This window comes from Pipra filicauda, unplaced genomic scaffold, assembly GCF_003945595.2.
Source record: "Pipra filicauda isolate LSUMZ 115617 unplaced genomic scaffold, ASM394559v2 scaffold88_size2543281_pilon, whole genome shotgun sequence".
NCBI lineage: Eukaryota > Metazoa > Chordata > Aves > Passeriformes > Pipridae > Pipra > Pipra filicauda.
Genome location: NW_024105075.1, coordinates 1339050 through 1346643, shown reverse-complemented (window position 1 = coordinate 1346643; position 7594 = coordinate 1339050). Strand labels below are relative to the sequence as shown.

At 37.3% G+C, this 7594-nt stretch overlaps 1 long non-coding RNA gene across 1 annotated transcript in view; it reads left to right on the top strand.

Annotated features, from left to right (window-relative positions):
* Positions 1–7319: 7319 nt before the first annotated feature.
* Positions 7320–7594, top strand: part of LOC120325217 — an 81239-nt gene continuing 80964 nt past the window's right edge. The window contains exon 1 of the long non-coding RNA XR_005567113.1: positions 7320–7386. This is a non-coding gene — a long non-coding RNA (uncharacterized LOC120325217). The remainder of the gene's footprint in view (positions 7387–7594) is intronic.

Below are 7594 nucleotides of genomic sequence, written 5' to 3'. Positions count from 1 at the left end.
TCACTGCTGTTTGTTTGATCATGCAATAATCATTCTGATGATGCTTAAGGGAAAAAAGAACTTGCACATGTGCCTCAAACACTGTAAAGGGGCAGTAAGCTCCCAAGAGGGATTTAAAATAAGATACAGTGATGAAACCTATTGGGAAAAAGATTCTTGAATAATGAGGCGACATGAAAAATGTGCCTGTGTATGAGAGAAAAAAGTGAATGAATTATAGAACCTGGTGTTGCTCATAGATGAAGGATGTTGCTATTATGTTTATTGGTGATTAGCTAATCAAAAGGAAAAAACCAGCCTTCTGATTTAAGAAACAAGTAGGCAAAGGGCTAGAACATTTGGTGTGTCACATAAATGAAGGGAACACCTTTCTCAGTGATTAGGTTTTAGGGGATTCACTTGGGTTTCCAGGAAGGAGACTGAGTAAAATACGTGTTTGAGAATATGTTCAATTTCTGAATTGTGATACAGAAGCAGGTTTTAAATCCTGTTATAGTAGATTACTGTTGCTTGGTATGATAGTCAGAATTATACACAAATTTTGCTATTCCTAATCCTGATGATTACAATGAATTTGAAATTACATCAAAAAGCTTCCCCTTCCACTTAACATAAAATTAAATTCCAACTGTAATAGACAGGGAACCTTACAAATTTTTGACAGCTGAATTTTCTGAAAGGTCATACTCAGTACAGATGGTGTAATTGTGAAAATTACAAGAGTTGAGGAAGACTGTCCTTCTCTTTAGTCCTTCCTGCAGGTATGGGCTGTGCTGAAATAAGCAGCTTGCATGATAGAACAGGAAAGTTTCACCATGGTTCACAGCCTGGGTCCAGTGTGTGCCTTCTCTGCAAAGGTGTCAGTACTGCTCAGGGCTTGTACTTTCTGCATGATCACAAATGGAGCTGGTAACTGGTAACTGATGTGTTACCAAGGACTCTTGGCAATCTGCAAACTAGTCTTCTCCAGTCTGTCTATAGCTGGTGCTGGCTGCTGTCATGGAAGAGGATAGAAACTTGGGGTATAGTTCTTATTTTGACAGTAGACAATTCTAAAATATGCTGGAAAGCAGGAATGGGGAAGCAATTAGTTCCAGGTAAAGAGCAGAAAGTCAGAGAAGAAAAAATAGGAAAGCTGGCAGAAATAAAGTTCTTGAAAATAGTGCTGAATGTCTTTGTATATTTGTAAAGTTTTTTTCTTACCTGAGAGGTTTTGCAATTTGTATTCTCTGCCACCTTATGAGCTTTAATAGTTTCTTAGTGTGTGGTATGCCAGGGAGGAGAAAGCAGCCTACTTTCCTTCATTAGGTGGTATGTTGGACAGCAGCTCCTCCATGTCTTTTTCTGGCACTGTATTGCTGCCTCCCCAGCTCAGGCTGGCGGTGCCATGTGTTCTAAATGGGAAAAGCTCAAAGCTCCCAAACTTGAAAAGCCACAAGCTACCCAGCAAGTGCTTATGTTCCCATGCAGCGATTTTGCATGAGCAGTTAATGTATTGGAACTGGTTCACTGAGTATCAGCTGGAGCTCCAGGTATATGGGGGTCTTCCTGGGAAATACTGGCAGTTCTTTCATCTGCACAGGGATGGCTTCAGTAATGCTTTCTGTGCTGCAGCATTTTAAAAACACTTCCTAACAGTGCAAGTTGATAGGTAGCCACTGGCAATTACCTGGGTTGAGAAGATGAAGCTGATTCATATAAAAGTAACTCTTCATTATGCTTTATTCCCAATTTAGGAAGCTGTTGCTTAAAATTAAGTAATTTTTCTACTCAGATGAATAAGTGATGAAACAGATGAGCTAAAGTGTAGCTTGATGTCGTAGATTTTTATAATTTACTAACATTGTAGGATTTAGCTAGAATACTTCTACTACCATTATTCAGATAATCTGTTCTAAAGGGTTTTGTAAGTAGAAGTGAGGGTAAAAAAATAAGAAAAGTAAAAAAAAACCCCAAAAAAACCCCAACCAAACAGAAAACCCCAAAGAAACAAAGACTGAAACAAATTACTGATTCTGGTTGAAGAGACTATCTGGGATGCAGCAAGATTGGCATTCTGAACCCTCATCCAAATTTGCCAGCTGAATTTCAGATTGCCCCACATGTAACTGATCTTCAGCTCAGACTTGGTCTTGCATTGATCATTTGATGGAAAATTCTAGCTCAAGTCTTAATATTACATTCCGCAGTTGCCAGTTTCATGTTAGGCATCCAAAATTGTGTTCTCCCTCATTAAGCAGCACAGACACTTCAAAAAATGGAGACAGTGATTTTTCCGAGTTCTCTGCTGATCTGTGTCCCGAGAGCCCAGCACTGACAAAACACATGCTTCCTTTTGCTCTCTGTGTAATTGTTCAGAGTAGAGGAATTTTCAGCTTAACCTGCAGGCAGTGTCTGGAAAGTGCGGTACTCGTCCGTGCTTCTGGGCAATAGTGAAGACTGGGGGGATTATACTTAGTTTATGGGTACAGAGTTCACATTTGTCTGCTAGAATACACTTACCCCTCAACATTTCTTAAAGAGGATTATGTACCATAACTTGGGCATGCACTTTTGCGTCATATTTTTAAATGTCTATTTCTTTTGACCTCTAAAACTTTCTTCTGATACTATTTTTTCCTCTTGTTTCTGTGTAAGGGAAACTTGAGCAGCTTGCATGTTTTACCCTGCTTTAAAATTAGGAAACAGTCTTTCCTTGCCATTTTATTGTATTAATCCATTTTCATTTGAAACCTGGTGAATCTTCTTGACTGATGTTTGCTTTTCCTAACTAAAGGGAAAACCCTCACCCGTGTTATTACAGCTTTGCATTCAAAACCAGGAGTTTGGCATATAAGAAGATGGAACACCTGAGATAGATGTGGTTGCCATGGTATGTCAATTGTCAGATGAGGAAGATAAGTCTGCTCTTGTTTAGAAATGGTTGATCAAATTTTAAAGTCAAATATTTCATTTTAAGTGCTGGCTTGAAAAATGTTCTTAATTGACTATTTGCATAATTCTAGATAGAATGCACAAATAAAATGATGACTGAGAAGGTAGAAAGCCCCAAAGTTTTCTTAATATTAAACTCAGACCTCAGAAGGAGCAACTTCTTTACCATTAATTGAATGACACCAAGTTACAGACTTGGGGAATAAGTCATTGAGATTCAGCCTCAAAGGAGGTGTTTGAATTAGAAATCTGTCTTTTCTGAAGTCAGGAAGTTGACTTTGTTCATCTGTCTTACTACATAATGACAGCACAGTGCTTGAGCATTAATAAAACCACCAAATTCCATTTTAATCACTTAAATGCAGTTAAAAAACTGTACTGTGCCCTTTACTCTTTGGATTTGGTTTCTTTTTTGTGAAACAAGTTTTCCTATACCTCTGAAACAAATGCACAGATATAAGTAAACCCTGCATGATACAAATTTGTGTTTTCATTCTTTCTACTCTCAATACTGTTATTCTCTCTCTACCTTATGCCAGCAGCTGTTTTTCCCTTGAACTCTATTTTCAGACCCTTTTTTTGAAACTTATCCTGTTCCAGTGTCCCAGTGACTATTTGAGAATAAGATCTGTGCACCTTCATGCTTCACAACTTGGGTCTCCAACTCTGCAGTTGTTCTTTCACTAACTTATCTTTCTCTTGGATGGGCACCCAATTTTATCCCTCATCTCTGTGCATTCTTTACTTGAGTGCTTGTATTTCCTTGGGTTTATTTTCTCGTGTAACTGTCATTCCCATAATCTTTCAGTCTTCTGGCCAGGAATTAAGACCAAATAATAAATTCCTCTTTCTTGGTTATACTCGTGTATTAAATGATTTGCCAGCTTTACAGAGGTGACTGTTTAAGATGGAGTTAAATTACTGGAGTTGTGTTCATTATGAGCTTAGTGTATCCTGTTTACTGTGTTTAGGTTAAGAAACTGTCCTGATACAGTCCCAGACTAACACAGCTTCAGTGTCCTGGCAGGGTAGTTTGTGTATCACTGTATAACATAGTACTGCAAATAATCTTGCTTTATTAGATGACTCCTCTGCAGTATGTCTTTTAACAACTTCACTTCAACAATGTCCTTCAGTGATGAAAACATTACTGATAACGCACAGGACTGTCTACCAAATCCTTCTGCAAAATTACTTCCAGTGGGACACTACCATGGAAAATAGAATAATAAAACATGCAGCATTTGAGCAGAAAGGTGATCCTGTAAATGTGCATCTTACAGCTCATTACAGTTGCCTGATTTTTTTAAATTAAAGTGACTCTCATGAAACCCACAATACTATAGGAAAGAATATTCAGTACTTCATGATTGAACGTTAGGGCCAGCTAGGGGGTTATAAATGTATTTCACAAAATTTGTACAGAGCCATTTGCCAAGTGCAGCGTTCAGGATTAAGCATAATAATCCTTAGATACTAAAAATCCCTAACTTTCTTTCATGTATAAGGGAAACTTAATTGTCCAAGGAATTAGGAAAGATTTCTTGGGACATTAAAACTTGTCGGCTCACTTCTGGTTTCCATAAAATTTCTGCTGTGACAATGCTTTACAAATAAAGTCTGAAGGATACAAATCAAAGTTTAAATGGCCAGTTTCAGGCCATTATATTTCTGTATTCTTCTGTAACAGGTACCTTCTGAAGTGCAAACAGCTGCTTTTGTTTCAAGAAAAATTAATTAATTTAGTTGGTATTGCTTTTAGCAGGCATGAATTAATATTACAACTTTTAATAAGAGCAAATTTCTCTGATTTTTTTTCCTCCTGATGAAAAGAAGCAGCATTGGATTTTTACTTCGTTTTTAAGGATTCATCCTGCATGCATGTACATGCATGTGCCTCACCACTAAAGTCCACCAGTAAGCAATCTGTGTTGCCTGCAGTGCTCAGAAATATAGATGAGGGTTTTACTAAGAAATGTAGTACTAATAAATATCTTTCAGCTGTTTCTTGGGGAATCTTTTAGACCTCTGGCTGTTAATCCTTGTCCCAGTTCTTGGGGAAAATCTATTTTGCTTTAAAGTGCTTTATCTATAATCAGCTTATTCGGAATTAATCTCCATGCCCATCTGCAGGCTCTTGACAGACTGTAATTTCCCTTCCATCTCAATCTCGTGCCCAGAGGAATTGCACACTTGCAACTAGTAAAATTTTTGTTGTTTTCAACAAATGCAAAACTGCCACAGGAAGATAACATAAAGCTTTAAAACTGGGATATTAATGTTAGGTAACTGTTGAGGAAAGGTAATGTTTAGTGGAAAGATCTTGCAGCCACTCATTTAGCTATGTCAGCCTTCAATGTTCAGAGTGTTTCAGCATTCAGTTTTGCATATTTGAAAAAAAAAAAAGTAAGTAAGATCAAACAAAATGAAATGTAGTAAAGAAGATGAAATGTTGTCCTACAGCAGTATTCCTTGTGGAATCAGTTTTCAGTTTCCTAAGTGTGAGAAGGTGATATTTATTGTTGATAGACATTTGACAGTATCTTGAAATGCAAATACACAAGTACAAAGCTTTTCAAGCTCTTCAAGTGCTCAGATTTTCCTCACTTTATTTTACAGAGGAAGTATGTAGTCATGATTCACTCCGGTATTTCATTGCACATCCCCTTAACTAGAGATTTTCCTTTGAGTATTTAAAATGTTTTACAAATATTGAACAACCCTTTATGCCTGCAAGATCAACAGTTTTCAGATCCCATCTTTTAACCCAGATTTCAGATTATTTGGGGAGTGACTAATTCTCCAGAGTCACTCTGATAATTAGTGAAAGAATTGGAAATTGCTTGTTTCTGTCTTCAAGTTTTTGACTACTTGTGTACGTTCCTTTGCTTCACAGTGATTCTTCTGTCTGGGTGAAAGAGGGATAGATGAGAGGTGTACAGGTATCTTGTGCTTTGCTGTTAATATTGACCCTGGTCAGAAGAGTTGCTGGCTTGGAGACTGTGAACAAGCAAGCCTTCCTATGGAAAGATTCTGTTCCGGTTGAGGTTTAGTAACCTAGATCTCTAGATCAGAATTTGAGATTGTCTTTCTTGTAGTCCCCTTGTCCAAATCCAGTGTGTTCTCTTTCTTGCTCAACAGCTGATGCTTAAGCATATGCGTAGCAGCTGTGGATTTGTGTTTTGTCTATGGAGTCTAGTGCTGTTAATGTGCTAACTATTTAGGCACATAATCTCTTCTGATAAATCCAAAGAGCCTAAGTGTAAGTGATGGGTTAATAGCAGAATAGCTGCTGTTGATTTAGAACCTGTTACTTTGGCTTTCTTTTCCCCCTGTGCTCCTGTACAGTGATGAAACAGTATGACAAAAATTAAAAGATGAAGTTATAGAAGGTGAATGGCACCTGTTTGGTTCCTTCTCAGTAGAAAGACCAATTTGAGTATTTCTGTAATTTATAGTGGTTCAGTGAATTTATATTTAAAAAATTTCAAAACCTTATGCTTTCTGTGAAATCTACTGGCACCAGGTTGACAGACCTAGTGCTGAACATTTGATTGTATTTTGTTGCTAATGAGCATTATGACTGTCAGTGCTGCTGTCTGTTGGGAATGCTATGGCACAACATCTTGTGAAGGCTTTGAGCCCTAAGCACTTAGAAGATGTGTTCATCAAATGCTTGGTTTTAATTTGTAATCGAGTTTGTTTTGCTTACTTATGAAATCCTTCTCCCTCTGTAGGATGATAAAGTTAAATCTCTTCTCTTGAATTTGTTCTACTCTAACAGACTGATGCCTGAGCAGGTGCTGAGGAATGATTGCTTCCTTGTAGTAGATGCAATTCCAGTTTCACTGCAAGCAGGTAAAGAGTATGAGCCACATAAAAAATATGATTCTGAGAAAAGACATGAGGAAAAAAAAAAGTGATCAACTGAGGAGAATGGAGCAAACTCTGCTTAATAGATGAGAAACTTTTCCATCAGGTGTTTGATTGAGACTTCTGGTTTTGTTTGGTTTTGAAATCATTGACCTGATCTGAAATCTCAAAATATAAAAGGTTAGGTAGGTGCAATCATGTTTTGTGATTATACAGTCTTGACTGTGTTTTCTTTTATTTTATTCTAATTAAGTGTTTGGGGAGATAAGTGTAATATTACTCATTGTATTCTTAGTTTGTTGGCCTTTTTCTTTTTCTCTATGTAGGCTTTAAATTTAAAGAGATTAGTCTTGTTAGATGCCAGAGATCTTTAAGATGAAGCTTTAGTGAGTTGTTTTTGTATCCAGTTATCCCTCTTCATGCTCTGATTCCAGATAACATATTCCTCTTAAAGATGCTCTAGGGTTTTTTTGCTGGAGTTTTGTTGTTATTGCATAGACAAATTGTTCCCACAGCAACTGCCTTCAGGATTTAAGGAGAAAAACCAGTGTACTGCTTTGAGAACTGGTGAAAGAAATGGTGAGCACCCTTCCTCTTTTCTGCCTTTCTGCTTTTGAAAAATGGAATTGGCTTTGTAGAGAGCAGTCATCCTTCTAGCTGCTCCTTTGCAGTGCTGCTGCCAGCCAAAATACTATACACACACATTAACAAAAACTACTGCTTATTTGCTCAACATCTCTGTGTGTATATATCATCTGTTCTTAAATGTTGTTTGCAGTAGCTATAA